The sequence below is a fragment of the Mobula hypostoma genome, chromosome 1, assembly GCF_963921235.1.
Source record: "Mobula hypostoma chromosome 1, sMobHyp1.1, whole genome shotgun sequence".
Lineage (NCBI taxonomy): Eukaryota > Metazoa > Chordata > Chondrichthyes > Myliobatiformes > Myliobatidae > Mobula > Mobula hypostoma.
Window position 1 is genome coordinate 30355617 of NC_086097.1, and position 15132 is coordinate 30370748.

A 15132-nucleotide genomic window follows, 5' to 3' on the forward strand; every position below is an offset into this window, starting at 1 on the left:
CTCTTCTTCTTGACTAGATTTTCAACTGCCTTTGTACACCACAGTTCCTGCACCCTGTCATCTTTTCCCTGTCTTATTGGAATGTACCTATGCAGAACGCCACGCAAATGTCCCCTGAACATTTGCCACATTTCTGCAGTACATTTCCCTGAGAACATTTGTTCTCAATTTATGCTTCCAAGTATCTGCCTGATAGCTTCATATTTCCCCTTACTCCAATTAAACACTTTCCTAACTTGTCTGTTCCTATCCCTCTCCAAGGCTGTGGGAAAGGAGATGCAATTGTGATCACTATCTCCAAAATGCTCTCCCGCTGAGAGACGGGACACGTGACCAGGTTCATTTCCCAATACCAGATCAAGTACAGCTTCTCCTCTTGTAGGCCTATCTACATATTGTGTCAAGAAACCTTCCTGAACACAGCTAACAAACTCCACCCCATCTAAACCTCTCATTCTAGGGAGATGCCAATCAATATTAGGGAAATTAAAATCTCCCATTATTATTGCACCTTTCCAGAATCTGTCTCCCTATCTGCTCCTCGATGTCCCTGTTACTATTGGGTGGTCTACAAGAAACACCCAGTAGAGTTATTGACCCCTTCCTGTTTCTAACTTCCACCCACAGAAACTCAGTAGACAATCCCTCCATGACTTCTTCCTTTTCTATAGCTGTGACACTATCTCTGATCAGCAGTACCATGCCCCCACCTCTTTTGCCTCCCTCCCTGTCCTTTCTGAAACATCTAAAGCCTGGCTCTCTAAGTAGAAATTCCTGCCCCTGAGCCGTCCAAGACTCTGTAATGGCCACAACATCATAGCTCCAAGTACTGATCCGTACTCTAAGTTCATCCGCTTTGTTCATGATGTTTCTTGCATTAAAGTAGACACATCTCTAACCATCGGTCTGAGTGCATCCCTTCTCTATCACCTGCCTATCCGCCCTCTCACACTGCCTACAAGCTTTCTCTATTTGTGAGCCAACCACTCCTTCCTTCGTCTCAACAGTTTGGTTCCCACCCCCCAGCAATTCTAGTTTATACTCTCCTTAGCAAACCTCCCTGCCAGGATATTGGTCCCCTTGGATTCAAGTGCAACCCATCCTTTTTGTACAGGTTACACCTGCCCCAAAAGAGGTCCCAATGACCCAGAAATCTGAATCCCTGCCTCCTGCTCCAATCCCTCAGCCTCACTCACACAGGTGTGGGCAGAGACTGGGGAAGTGGAATTAGTTGGGCACCGACGCAGGACTGTGGGAGAGAGCAGGGCAGTTGGATTAAAGTGGGGAGAGAGGGTCAGTGTATTTGTGTGGGGTCTGACACTGGGCTGTGGGGAGAGAGGGTCAGTGTAATCGTGTGGGGTCTGACACTGGGCTGTGGAGAGAGAGGGTCAGTGTATTTGTGTGGGGACTGACTGGGCTGTGGGGAGAGAGGGTCAGTGGGATTGGTGTAGGTTCTGACACTGGGCTGTGGGGAGAGAGGGTTAGTGGAATTATTGTGGGGTCTGACACTGGGCTGTGGGGAGAGAGGGTCAGTGGGATTGGTGTGGGTTCTGACACTGGGCTGTGGGGAGAGTGGGTCAGTGTATTTGTGTGGGGACTGACTGGGCTGTGGGGAGAGACGGTCAGTGGGATTATTGTGGGGTTTGACACTGGGCTGTGGGGAGAGTGGGTCAGTGTAATCGTGTGGGGACTGACACTGGGCTGTGGGGAGAGAGGGTCAGTGTATATGTGTGGGGACTGATACTGGGCTGTGGGGAGAGAGGGTCAGTGTAATCGTGTGGGGTCTGACACTGGGCTGTGGGGAGAGAGGGTCAGTGGGATTGGTGTGGGTTCTGACACTGGGCTGTGGGGAGAGTGGGTCAGTGTATTTGTGTGGGGACTGACTGGGCTGTGGGGAGAGACGGTCAGTGGGATTATTGTGGGGTCTGACACTGGGCTGTGGGGAGAGTGGCTCAGTGTATTTGTGTGGGGACTGACACTGGGCTGTGGGGAGAGTGGGTCAGTGTAATCGTGTGGGGACTGACACTGGGCTGTGGGGAGAGAGGGTCAGTGTATATGTGTGGGGACTGATACTGGGCTGTGGGGAGAGAGGGTCAGTGTAATCGTGTGGGGACTGACACTGGGCTGTGGGGAGAGTGGGTCAGTGTATTCATGTGGAGTCTGACACTGGGCTGTGGGGAGAATGGGTCAGTGTATATGTGTGGGGTCTGACACTGGGCTGTGGGGAGAGTGGGTCAGTGTATTTGTGTGGGGACTGACACTGGGCTGTGAGGAGAGAGGGTCAGTGTATTTGTGTGGGGTCTGACACTGGGCTGTGGGGAGAGAGGGTCAGTGTATTTGTGTGGGGTCTGACACTGGGCTGTGGGGAGAGAGGGTCAGTGTAATCGTGTGGGGTCTGACACTGGGCTGTGGGGAGAGAGGGTCAGTGGGATTATTGTGGGGTCTGACACTGGGCTGTGGGGAGAGTGGGTCAGTGTATTTGTGTGGGGTCTGACACTGGGCTGTGGGGAGAGAGGGTCAGTGGGATTAGTGTGGGGCCTGACACTGGCAGTAGGGAGAGAGCAGGACAGTAAGATTAGTTATAAACTTACAGGACTGTGGGGGAGAGAGTGAGGCAAAGTGATTTGCTTGGGAATGGATACAGGACTCTAGGGAGAGCACAGGACAGTGGGATTAGTTTGGCGACTGACACAGGACGGTGGGGAGCGGGCAATGCAGTTGGATTAAAGGGGGACTGACACAGGGATGTGGGGAGAGAGTGGGTCAGTGGGATTAGTTTGGGACTGATACAATACTGTGGGGAGAGAACGGGGCTGTGGGATTAGTTTGGGACTGATACTGGACTGTGGGGAGAGAGCGGGGTTGTGGGATTCGATAGACAGACAGACAAATAGATAGATAGATGCTTTATTGATCCCAAAGGAAATTACATGTCATTGTAGCATTACAAGTGCACAGACATACAAATATTAGAAGAGGAGTAAGAAAAACTGAAAAATAAGATGTACAAGATTTTCAAGTCAAAGATTACAAGATTTACAAATTCACACTGATAAAATGGTGGTGGAATAATTTCCGTAATATTATACAGCAAAGGGTGCACATTCACACCATGCAGCTAAAAAGTGATGGTAGTATTGCACAGGGTGTCTGTGATAGCAGGGTGTGGTAAACAGAGCTAAACAGAGCTTAACCAGAGCTCTGCTAAACAGAGTTTAATAGCAGTCTAACAGGAGGAGGTTATCGCTTCCCCAGCTAGAGATTGGCTCATTTTAGAGGTTTAATGGCCAAGGGTAAGGATTACTTTGGGGACTGATAGAGGGCTGTGGGGATAGAGTGGGGCAGTGGGATTACTTTGGAGACTGATAGAGGGCTGTGGGGAGAGAGTGGAGCAGTGGGATTAGTTGGGGGACTGATAGAGGGCTGTGGGACAGTGGGATTAGTTTCGGAACCAATACAGGGCTGTGGGGCAGTGGGATTAGTTTGGGGACTGATACAGGGCTGTGGGGAGAGAGTGGGGCAGTGGGATTAGTTGGGGGACCGATACAGGGCTGGGAGAAGAGAGTGGGGCAATGGGATTAGTTGGGGGACTGATAGAGGGCTGTGGGGAGAGAGTGGGGCAGTGGGATTAGTTTTGGAACTGATACAGGGCTGTGGGGCAGTGGGATTGGTTTGGGGACTGATACAGGGCTGTGGGAAGGGAGTAGGGTAGTGGGATTAGTTGGGGGACCGATACAGGGCTGGGAGAAGAGAGTGGGGCAGTGGGATGAGATGGGGGACTGATAGAGGGCTGTGGGGAGAGAGTGGGGCAGTGGAATTGGTTTGGGAACTGATACAGGGCTGTGGGAAGGGAGCAGGGTAGTGGGATTACTTTGGGAACTGGTTCTGGAATGGTTTCACCTTTAGAATGAGGTGAATCCTCTCTGGACATCTGCCCATGACCCGTACATTTCCTGTCCAAGGCCAATCTACAGAGAGAGACTCAGAAACTGAACATAGAACACGGGAGGGGTTAGCACAGGGACAGGCCCGTCAGCCCAAAATGTTTGGGTTGAAGGTCCTCCAATATTTGATATTTCTACATTGGGAAAAAATTTCTGACACTCTATATCTGTAACTAATTTTATAAATTTCAATCAAGTCTCCCCTGAACTCTGACAAAAATAATGGCTAATACGACAGGGCATAATTTTAGGGTGATTGGATGAAATGATAGGGGGGATGTCAGAGGTGGTTATATGCTCAGAGAGAAGTGAGTGTGTGGTATATGCTGACAGGGGTAGTGGTGTACAGCATACGTTAGGGACATTCAAGAAACCCTTAGTTAGGCACATGGATGATAGAAAAATGGAGGGCTGAGTCCGAGGGAAGGGTTAGATTGATCTTAGACTAGGTGATATGGTTGGCACATCATCGTGGGCCAAAGGGTTTGTACTGTGCTGTAGTGTTCTATGTTTAAAAAAAGTCTGTCCAACCCCTTATTATAGTTCATGCCCTCTAATTCAAGCAGCATCCTGGTGAACTTCTACACTATCTCCAAAGCCTCCACATCCTTCCTGTAATGGGGCGACCAGAACTGAACTCAATACTCAAAGTGCGAACTAACCGAAGTTTTATACACCTACTGCAATGTGACTTCCTGTCTCTTATACTCAATGCCCTGAAATTGAGAGAGGAGACACACAGAGGGGCTAGGCAAAGGAGAGACAGGGGCAGGGCACTGTCAAAGGTATCAGGTACACTAGCATTGCTTTAGAGGCATGTGAACAGGAACACAAATAGCCCAGGGAATGGGGAGACATGAAACAGGCACAGAAGATTGGAGTAGGTCTGATCAATATCTTGCTCATCACAGACACGATGAGCTGAACGGTCACTTCCTTTGTTGTACATTTCTATGTTCTACGTACTATGTAAAATCATGAAGAAGACATACCAGCATTTCCATTTTCTTAGGAAGTTAAGGAGCTTCAGCTCATCGCCAATTGCTCTAAAAAACTGTTGCAGAGGTACTGTTGAAAGTATCCTGACCGGTTGCATCACGAGCTGTTAAGGCAATTCCAGCACGCTGGAACATAAGGAGCTTCAGAGAGAGGTGCACTCAGCCCAATACAACCCAGCCACATCCCTCCCCACCATCAGTAGTATCGACAGGAGGTGCCGCCCCATTAACACAGCACCCATCTTCAAAGATCCTCACTATCTGGGTCATACCATCTTCTCACAGCTACAACGACTAATGACAGCTTCGATCCCACTGTTATCAGACCACTTGAACGGACCTCATGTATCATAAGATGGACTCTTGACCTCACAATCTGCCTTGCTATGACCTTGCACTTTGTCGTTTATCTACACTGTACTTTCTCTGTAACTGTAACTCCCTATTTTACATTACTATTGTTTTGTCTTGTTCTACCTCAATACACCGTGTGACGATTTGATCTGAATGAGCAGAATGCAAGACCAGCTTTTCACTGTACATGTGACAGTAATAAACCAGCACCAATGAATAGATCATTAAAGACCTCCACCATCCTCGCCATACCATCAGGCAGGAGGTACAAGAGGCCTGAAGTCCCACTCCACTAGGTTCAGGGACAGTGACTTTCCTACAACCATCAGCTTCCTAAAGTGACTGGCACAACTCTAACCCTACCTCACCAACAGAACACTACAGAGCACCCCCAGCACTACCAGGGACTTGTTTCATATCGTGTCTTCATTTTTGCACTGAAGTATAGCCTTTGCACAGTCTCTTTTCACTGTATGCTATAATTCTATGTATAATATAAAATAGGATTTTTACACAGATTGGTGGGCGCATGTAACACACTGCCAGGGGTGGTGGTAGAGGCAGATACATTAGGGCATTTAGGAGACTCTTAAATAGGCATGTGGATGACAGAAAAATGGAGAGTTATACAGGAGGGAAGGATTAAATTGATTTTAGAGTAGGTTTAAAGGTTGGCACAACACTGTGGGCCGAAGGGCCTGTACTGTGCTGTTATATTTTCAAATGCTATTTTTGCCACCCTATCCACGGTAGCATTGCGATTACTGTAACGGTTTACAGGGCCAGTGAGCCGTGTTCAACTCCCTCTGCTACCTGTCCGGAATTTGTACGTTCTCCCCGTGACCGCGTTGGTTTCCTCTGGGTGCCCTGATTTCCTCCCACGCTGCACAGATGCATGAGTTAGGTTTAGTAAGTTGTGGGCTTGCTATGCTGGAAGCAGACCAACACTTGTCCTCAGACTGCGTTGGTTGATGATGCAAACGACTCATTTCACTGTTCGTTTCCGTGTACATGTGACAAATAAAGATAATCTTTAATCTGTTAGTATTCGATGTCACAGAATGCATTATCTCATATTGTCAAATTTAATGGAGGCAGATTCAATAGGGACATTTAAGAGACTCTTAGATGGAGAAAGAACAATGGAGGGCTGTATGGGAGGGAAGGGTCACCTCTGACTCAGGTCTAGTATCTTTGACATGTGATGTGAAATGTGTTGATTTGTGGCAACAGTACACTACAATACATAAAATATACTAAACATTACAATAAAAATAAATCATGAATGAATATAGAGTTCAAAATAGTCAGGCAGTGTTCGTGAGTTCATTCTCTGTTCAGAAATCTGGTGGCGGAGGGGAAGAAGCTGTTCCTAAAACTTTGAATGTGTCTTTTGGCTCCTGTACCTCCTCCCTGGTTGTAGTAATGAGAAGAGGGCATGTCCTGATGCCCTGGATGGTAAAGGTGCTTAATGATTGACTCTGCCTTTTTGAGGCATTGCTTTTTGGAGATGTCCTCGACAGGAGTGCAGTGCTAATTTTTTAGGTGCCGGAGCTGACAAAATGCTTGCCATTTCCTATATTCTCATTGTCTCTCTCTCTCTCTCTCTCTCTCTCTCTCTATATATATATATATATATATATAAACCAAGATGAAAGAAATATATGAATTCCAGAGCTCCACAGAAATATAGTGGCAGTTAAGACATTAACAAGATTATAGCCTATCACTACATTTCAGTGTATAACTGGTACAATGAAACATTTAATACTTAATTTAATGATATGACGAAGTATTGCACGGTTGCACTTACCAATTATCATAAAATATAATTATCAAGCAGGTAAAGAAAAAGATGGTAATCATGTATTTTACCAATTTAAGAGTAATTACCTACTTACCAAATGCCACCAATGAGAAGTTTCACAATAATTTCCACGAAGGGTCAGGCGTAATTATGTCCGGGAGTCTGAAGCAACTCTTGGCCTGGTGTCATCTGCTGATCTGTGGTACCGCAGCCATGTTGTGACATACGGCTCAGGATTCCACTGAACTAGAGGAGGTCCGTGTAGTTTAACAAACATAAGTACTGATACATGATCTATGAGAATTCTTGAGCGTGTTGTTGTTATTATCAAGTTCATGTGACTGAATCGTCTCTCACACTCAGCAGTACTAATAGGAATAACTTGTGAACAGCTCAGTAATGGGCGTAAATCTTGGGGGAGCCTCCACATAATCTCTGAAGGCATTTATTACACAGGAAGAAGAAAGCTTAAACCTCTTACAGAGAGATGATATTGCAGCTTCTCCATAGTTAGGCAGTATTTCAGCAGGCCGGTTATCTTTATCAAGGACACACATTTCATTTTGAGGGATTTATACATACTTTGAGGTTTAGAAGTTTGAGAGCCTTTCAAGGATGTTGCCGTGAACATACGGTGCAGCAAGTTATTTATAAGACTAGTAAGAAACTGTAGATAATTAATGGAGACAATTTTGTTGTTGCTTGTTAAGGTAATTTCCAATCTTCCCCTTTTTAACTGCCTCTTGAGCTTCTAGAATTTTTGTACCAGGTTGTCCTTTCAGTCCATGCAGTGATCTTGTGCTCAATTGGATCAGTTTGTCTGCATAAACAATCGTAGTAGTGTGTTTCTCTAAACACTCTGACAGTAAACCAAGTTCATGCAACGTGTCATACATTAGAGCTCAGTCCAATAGAAACTGTTCTGAAGAGATTCTCTTCAACAGACCTTCATAGGTTTTTCTGTTACTCCCAGATCTTGTTTCATCCTTCATTGCTTTTTCAAACTTAAAACACAGTGCTTCATAATTTTGCCACACTGCTGAAACAGGTGTAGAAGAGGATTTTGGATGATTAACTTGAATATTTCATCAAAATCAGGCCAAAGATAAGTGAGCAGTGAATTTTTCTTTCATTATTTTCGACTTTTAACCTTAGGTTTCGATATTCATTCCTTGCTTAATATAGCTCCTACCTGGAACCTAATGGTACCCGTTGGAAAGAGCGGAAAAATGCTCACACTTGTGTACAGTCGTCCCTCGGTATCCGCGGGGGATTGGTTCCAGGACCATCCCCCCGCCGCGGATACCAAAATCCGCAGATGCTCAGGTCCCTTATATAAAATGGTGTAGTATTTGCATATAACCTACGCACATCCTCCCGTATACTTTAAATCATCTCTAGATTATTTATAATACCAAATACAATGTAAGTTGTTATACTGTATTGTTTCGGGTACAATGCTCAAACGAGTGCTGGAGCGAGACTGAGGAGCTGTGAATTGGCGGGAGGCTACAGCAGGGAATGCTGGGACAACGGGTCGAGCGAGGAGGAGTATCACAAATACCTACATAAAAAACAGTCACAGCTCCAGGATTTCACCAAAAACGATCAAGTATCCTAATGTTATTTGTGGTATTTTCCCCACCAGCCACCACCCCCTCTCCCCAAACCCTGCTTCCGTAAAATTCCCTCTATTTAATATGCGGCCGCTGTTAAATTCCCCGCTTGTTCATCTTGACTTTGTTTTCCAGAGGTGCTGGAGCGGTGCTCGGCTGAGCTCTGGCAGCACCTCACCCCTGGTCCTTGATGCTGGGCTGGCCAGTGCCCATGACGGAGTGGCTGAGTCTGCAGCCCTGTGCAGAATTTTCCAGTCCCGTGCAGTGGCCCCTCCCCATACAATAATGCAACCAGTCAGAATGCTCTCCACAGTACATCTGTAGAAATTTGCTCCAGTGTTTAGTGACATACCAAATCTCCTCAAACTCCTGATGAAATATAGCCACTGGTATGCCTTCTTTGTAATTCCATCAATATGTTGAACCCAGGGTAGATCTTCAGAGATGTTGATACCCATGAACTTGAAGCTGCTCTCACTTTCCACTGTTGTTCCCTCAATGAGGTCTGGCGTATGTTCCCTCAACTTCCCATTCCTATAGTCCACAATCAGTTCCTTGGTCTTACTGACCTTAATGTGACACCACTCAAACAGCCAATCTGCCTTACTTCCGCAAGACTTCCTGTCACCATCTGAGATTCTGCCTACGTCATGTTGTGGCATCGGCAAATTTACCTACACTCAGCCACACAGTCATGAGTCCAGAGAGAGTACAGCAGTGGGCGAGACACCTGTCTGCACTGTCAGTGTCACCACAGCAGCTCAGCTCTGTTGCAGACAATCAAATTCAAAGGTGCACAGGTTGGTCACAATTCAGCATGAAGCAACAGAAGCAGGCAGCACAGGAAGAAGACCTTCGGCCCATCATGTCTGTGCTGACCATGATGTCAAACTAATAGATCCTGTCACCCTCTGCACCCTCTATGTCAGGTCTGGTTCATTGCCACATACACTTGTACAGTGAGGTACAGACTCAGTGAACAGCTTGTTTGCTGGAGCATCATAGACAACACCCAATATACTGTCTAAATTGGCCTTGCCTGCTTTTGGCAACCGAGAGGAAGGTCGAATCGTTCGGAGAGAGATGGCGCTCAGTACTCGGTGTCGGAGAGCTGATCAGAGGCTCGAAGTTTTCAGATGACTCAGAGTCGGATTGTGGTCGGCATGGCAGGGAGAGATTTTCTTCCTTCTCCCATCTGCGTGAGATGTGGGACATTTGAGAAACTTTAAACTTTACCGTGCTCATGGACTTCTTCATCAAGTTATGGTATTGTTACACTGTTTGTAACTATATGTTATAATTATGTGGTTTTGTCAGTTTTTTCAGTCTTGATTTGTCCTGTATTTTGTGATATCACACCGGAGGAAATATTGTATCATTTCTTAATGCATGCATTACTAAATGACAATAAAAGAGGACTACGTGTCTTCATAATCTAAATTGTATACTCAGAATCAGGGTTATTATCACTGACATAATTTCATGAAATCAGTTATTTTACGGCAGCAGTACAGTGCAGCCATAACAGATTACTATAAGTTACAATAAAAATAAATAACACAAAAGAGGAATAGTGAGTGCATGGACCATTCAGAAATCTGATGTAAGAGAGAAAGAAACTGTTCCTGAATCATTGAGTGTGTGTCCTCGGGATCCTGTACATCCTCACTGATGGTAGTAATGAGGAGGACATATCCCAGATGGTGAGGGTCCTTCATGATGGATGCCACCTTCTTGAGGCACCACCTTTTGAAGATGCCCTCGGTGGGGGTGGGTTGAGGTGTTGTGCCCATGATGGAGCTGGTTGAGTCTACAATCCTCTGCAGCCTCTTGTGATCCTGGGCATTGGAGCCTCTGTACCAGGCGTTGATGCAGCCAGTCAGAACGCTCTCCATGGTGCGTCTGTGGAAACTTGCTAAAGGCTTTGGCGACATGCTCCTAATGCATTAGGTACACAAGGCAGTAAAAAGTGAAAAAAGAGAACTGTGCTTGAACAAGACCTTAGAGCAAGAACATGACCTGGGGCATCACTACCTCGTATGGCGCTCCAATGCACAGGAGTGTAAGAGACTGCAGAGGGTTGCTAAAGAAATTCAACGTGTCCCCATTGACCCTTACTAATCTTTGCTGATGAATCATAGAAAGCATCCTGTCTGGATGCACCTTGATTTAGTACAGCAACTGTTCTATTTGTAAATGCAAGGATTGCATCACCAAGCTCAAGGACAGCTTCTATCCCATAATAATCAGGCTGTTGAATGGTCCCCTAGTATGATAAAATGGACTTCTGACCTCACCATCGACCTCATTATAACCTTGCACCTTATTGCCTACCTGCACTGCACACTCTCTGTAGCAATTACATTTTATTCTGCTTTCTCTTATTCTCTTACCTTGTTCTAGCTCAATGCACTGTGTAATGATTTGATTTGGTTTGTGTAATCAGTAGCAAGACAATCTTGTCACTGTATCTTGGTACATATGATCATAATAAACCAATAATAACATATCTTTTTATGGGCTTGTCACTCCCCCCCATCGGTAGTGTCCACAGGAGGCATGGCCTCAAGACATGCCTCATGAGGACAGGTTGAGGGAGCTAGGGCTTTTCTCTTTGGAGCAAAGGAGGATGAAAGGCAACTTGATAGAGACGTATATGATTATGAGAAGCAGAGATAGAGTGGACCTTTGGACCAGAGAGTCGTGGGTGTCTGGACCTCGTGGGAGTTGGTGTAGAGTCATTCAAATGGGGACTTTGAAGACTCTTAGATAGGCTCATTTATGTAAGACAACGGAAGGTTTTGGGCTGTGTTGGTGGGAGGAAATAGCCTGATCGTGGAGCAGGTTAAAAGATTAGCACATCGTGAGCTGGCGGGCCTGTACTGTGCTGTACTGTTCTATGCTCTGTGTTTTAAGGCAACATAGAGTCAATCAGTAATACAGTATGGAAACAGGCCCTTCAGCCCATCTGGTCTGTGATGAACACAGCATTCTCCCTGCCAGTTCCAGTTGCCCAACCCTCCAAATCCTTTCCCTCTGTGTACCAATCTAACATCCATCATCAAAGATTCAGGAACACATTCTTCCCCTCCACCGTCAGATTTCTGAATATTCCATGAATACTACCTCTTTATGGCTCTTTTACGCTACTTATCTATTTTGTAACTTTTAGTAAATTTTTTAATGTATGGCACTGTACTGCTGCCAAAAAACAACAAATATCCTTTCTTTCTTTCTTTTCAAATCTTTTTATTGTGTATATATAGGAAAAATAACATGAGTACATCGAAGTAACAACACTTACAATGCCTCGAAAAAAATCCCATCATCTTAAAGATCGAAAACAAAATTTTGTGGTAACAAAAAAAAACCTACTAAGCAGAAAAGTGAGAGAAAAAAAAGAACCTATTAGGTGTACTACCCCGGAGCCATGTGTCATACAAAAAGCTTCTAAAAATAAACATCAAACCGCCAGCAAGAAAAGAAAATATACTAAAAAAATTTACAATTAGATCGTGGAAAAATTATATCAATTAACTCAAATGATAATATCGAGCAAATGAGCCCCATCTTTTCTCAAAATCAAATAAAGGTTCAAAGGTTCAACTTCTAATTTTCTCCAAACTAAGACATAGCATCACTTGAGAGAACCATTGTGACAAAGTGGGAGCTGATGTATCCTTCCACGTCAACAAAATGGCCCTCCTAGCTATCAATGTAACAAATGCAACAACATGTTGGTCAGACACAGAAATATCATGAATATTTTGAGGAACTATTCCAAAAAGCACAGTTAATTTATTAGGTTGTAAATTAATTTTAAGTGCTTTAGAAATTGTTGAGTAAACCGACTTCCAGAACTGTTCCAATATAGAACAAGACCAAAACATATGTGTCAGTGTAGCTATCTCAGTTTTACATCTATCACAATGACTATCAACATTAGGAAAAATTTTAGAAAGTCTCTCCTTTGTCAAATGATAACGATGTACAATTTTAAATTGAATCAATGAACGCTAGCACAAATCGAACAAGAGTTAACTAACTTCAATATCCGCATCCAATCCTCCGTCATAAAAGTCAAATTAAGTTCCTTTTCCCAATCCTGTTTAATCTTAGACAAAGGACGCTTATCCCATTGTAATAATAAATCATAAATTCTTCCAATAGAACCCTTAATCAAAGGATTCATACTCATAATAGTATCTAACAGGTCAGCCTCCAATATGTAAGGGAAATTACTTAAATATTTTTGTAAAAAATGTCTAACTTGAAGGTATTGCAAAAAGTGTGAATATGAAAGAGAATATTTATCAGTTAATTGTTCAAAGGACATCAATCTATCTTCTTTAAATAAATCCAAAAAAGAATTAATACCTTTATTTTTCCAAAGTAGAAAAATTGGATCACTCAAAGAAGGCTTAAAAAAGTAATTTCGGTAAATTAAACTACAAAGTTTAAATTTTGTAAGATTAAAAGAATTGCGGAACTGGAGCCAAATTTGTAAAGAATACTTAATCACAGGATATAGGTTTAAATTAACAACTTTACCTAATTGCATAGGTAAAGGAGCCTCCAATAACGAAGTTAAATAAAACTGTTTTACAACTTTTAGTTCCAGATCTACCCAAATTGGCCGATCAGTCTTATCAACCCAGTATAACCAAAAAGACATATATTGCAGATTAACAGCCCAATAATACATTCTAAAATTAGGCAAAACAAGACCTCCATCCTTTTTCAATTTTTCAATTTTCGAACAACAAATATCCTGATTCTGAATCAGACTTTGGTGACTATCCTGTGGTGATATCATCCATACCTTCCAGATTATCAGTGGTCATTCCACAGGACAGAGATATCGGAATCAGAATCCGGTTTATTAGATTGTATACAATATTACAAGGGGTATAAATATGGCTTATGCAAGGAGGCTTTTTCCACTGAGGTTGGATGAAGCTAGAACTAGAGGTCGTAGGTTAAGGGTGAAAGGTGAAGTCACTCAGAGGGTGGTGAGAGTGTGGAACGAGCTGCCAGTAGAAGTAGTGGATGCAGTTTGAGAAGTTTGGGGAAGTACATGGATGGGAGGGGAATGGGGGGGCGGGGTGGTAAGCTATGGTCCGTGCAGGTTGGTGGGAGTAGGCAGAACAGATTCTTGGTCAGGGCATGAAGGGATATAGAGAGAAGGTAAGAGATTGGGGCTGAGAGGAAAATTGGATCAGCCATGATGAAATGGCAGAGCAGACTCGATGGCCCAAATGGCCTAATTCTGTTCCTATGACTTATGGTCTAATAAATATTTGGCATTGGCTAAATTGGCCACAGGGCCTGTTTCTGCGCTGTAGCATTTAGTGACTCTATATCGTGAAATTAGTTGTTTCGTGGCAGCAATACAGTAAAATTACCATGTTACAATGAAAATATTTAGAAAGTAAATATGTCAAAACAGAGAAAATCATTCAGAAATCTAATGGCAGAGGGGAAGAAGCTGATCCTAAAATACTGAACGTACCTGCTCCCTGATAGTGAGAAGAGGGCATGTACCAGATGGTGAAAGCCGTAATGATGGATGTCATCTTCTTGATACGTCGCCTTTTGAAGATGTTCTCAATGGTGGGGAGACGAGTACCCAAGGTGGCCAGGCTTTGGGCCATTACCGGTACCTGAGGAAAAGAAGGAGGATAGAGACTAGCTGGTCCATTGAGGTCTGAGTCAGAGCCTTAGAAAAATTCACAACATCTTGACTTAACGGTTGCCCACCTCTCCGCAAAAACCTATAACTCACCCGCATCCAGTGCCCTGAGGGCATGTCTAAACCATGGCAGTGCCAGCTATGACTCAGACACAGAGTTGTGGGTGATCTCTCTGTACGTCAACACATGCAACAAGTGACTGAGAGTTTCACACAAGGCAGAACAAACTGTGCCTATCTTGGTCTGCCAAGAGGCTCGTTCTTTGCTTCATTACATAGCTCCCTCTCCAGTAGGGGTATCAAAAGCAAGAGGGTGTAGGATTATGGTGAGAGGAAGGAGTTTTAGAATATAGAATATAGAAGAGTATAGCAGAATACAATCTCTTTGGCCCACGATTTTGTGCTGACCTTCTAACTCACTCCAACATCAATCTAACTCTTCCCTCCTACATAGCTCTCCATTTTTATCATCCGCGTGCCTACCTAAGATTCTTTTAAGTGTCCCTAATGTACCTGACTCTCAAAGGGGATTTTTTACATAGAGAGTAGTTATGTATCTGCCTGAGGAGGAGATGCAATAAACATTTTGGATGTAGAGCACATAATGAACAAGACAGGAACAGGCCCCTTGGCCATGATGTTACACTGAACGGATCAGGCTAATGATACCTAATTGCTTCTGTCCAGACCTGGTGGTACCTGCGTATTCCTCTAATCCAGG

At 44.1% G+C, this 15132-nt stretch overlaps 1 protein-coding gene across 1 annotated transcript in view; it reads right to left on the reverse strand.

The window, feature by feature from the left end:
* gpr132a (G protein-coupled receptor 132a) overlaps nt 1-14280 on the reverse strand; it is a 52300-nt gene extending 38020 nt beyond the window's left edge. Inside the window, exon 1 of the mRNA XM_063059990.1 lies at nt 14232-14280. The gene's annotated coding sequence lies outside the window, so the exon portion shown is untranslated. The remainder of the gene's footprint in view (nt 1-14231) is intronic.
* Between the last annotated feature and the right edge of the window lie 852 nt (nt 14281-15132).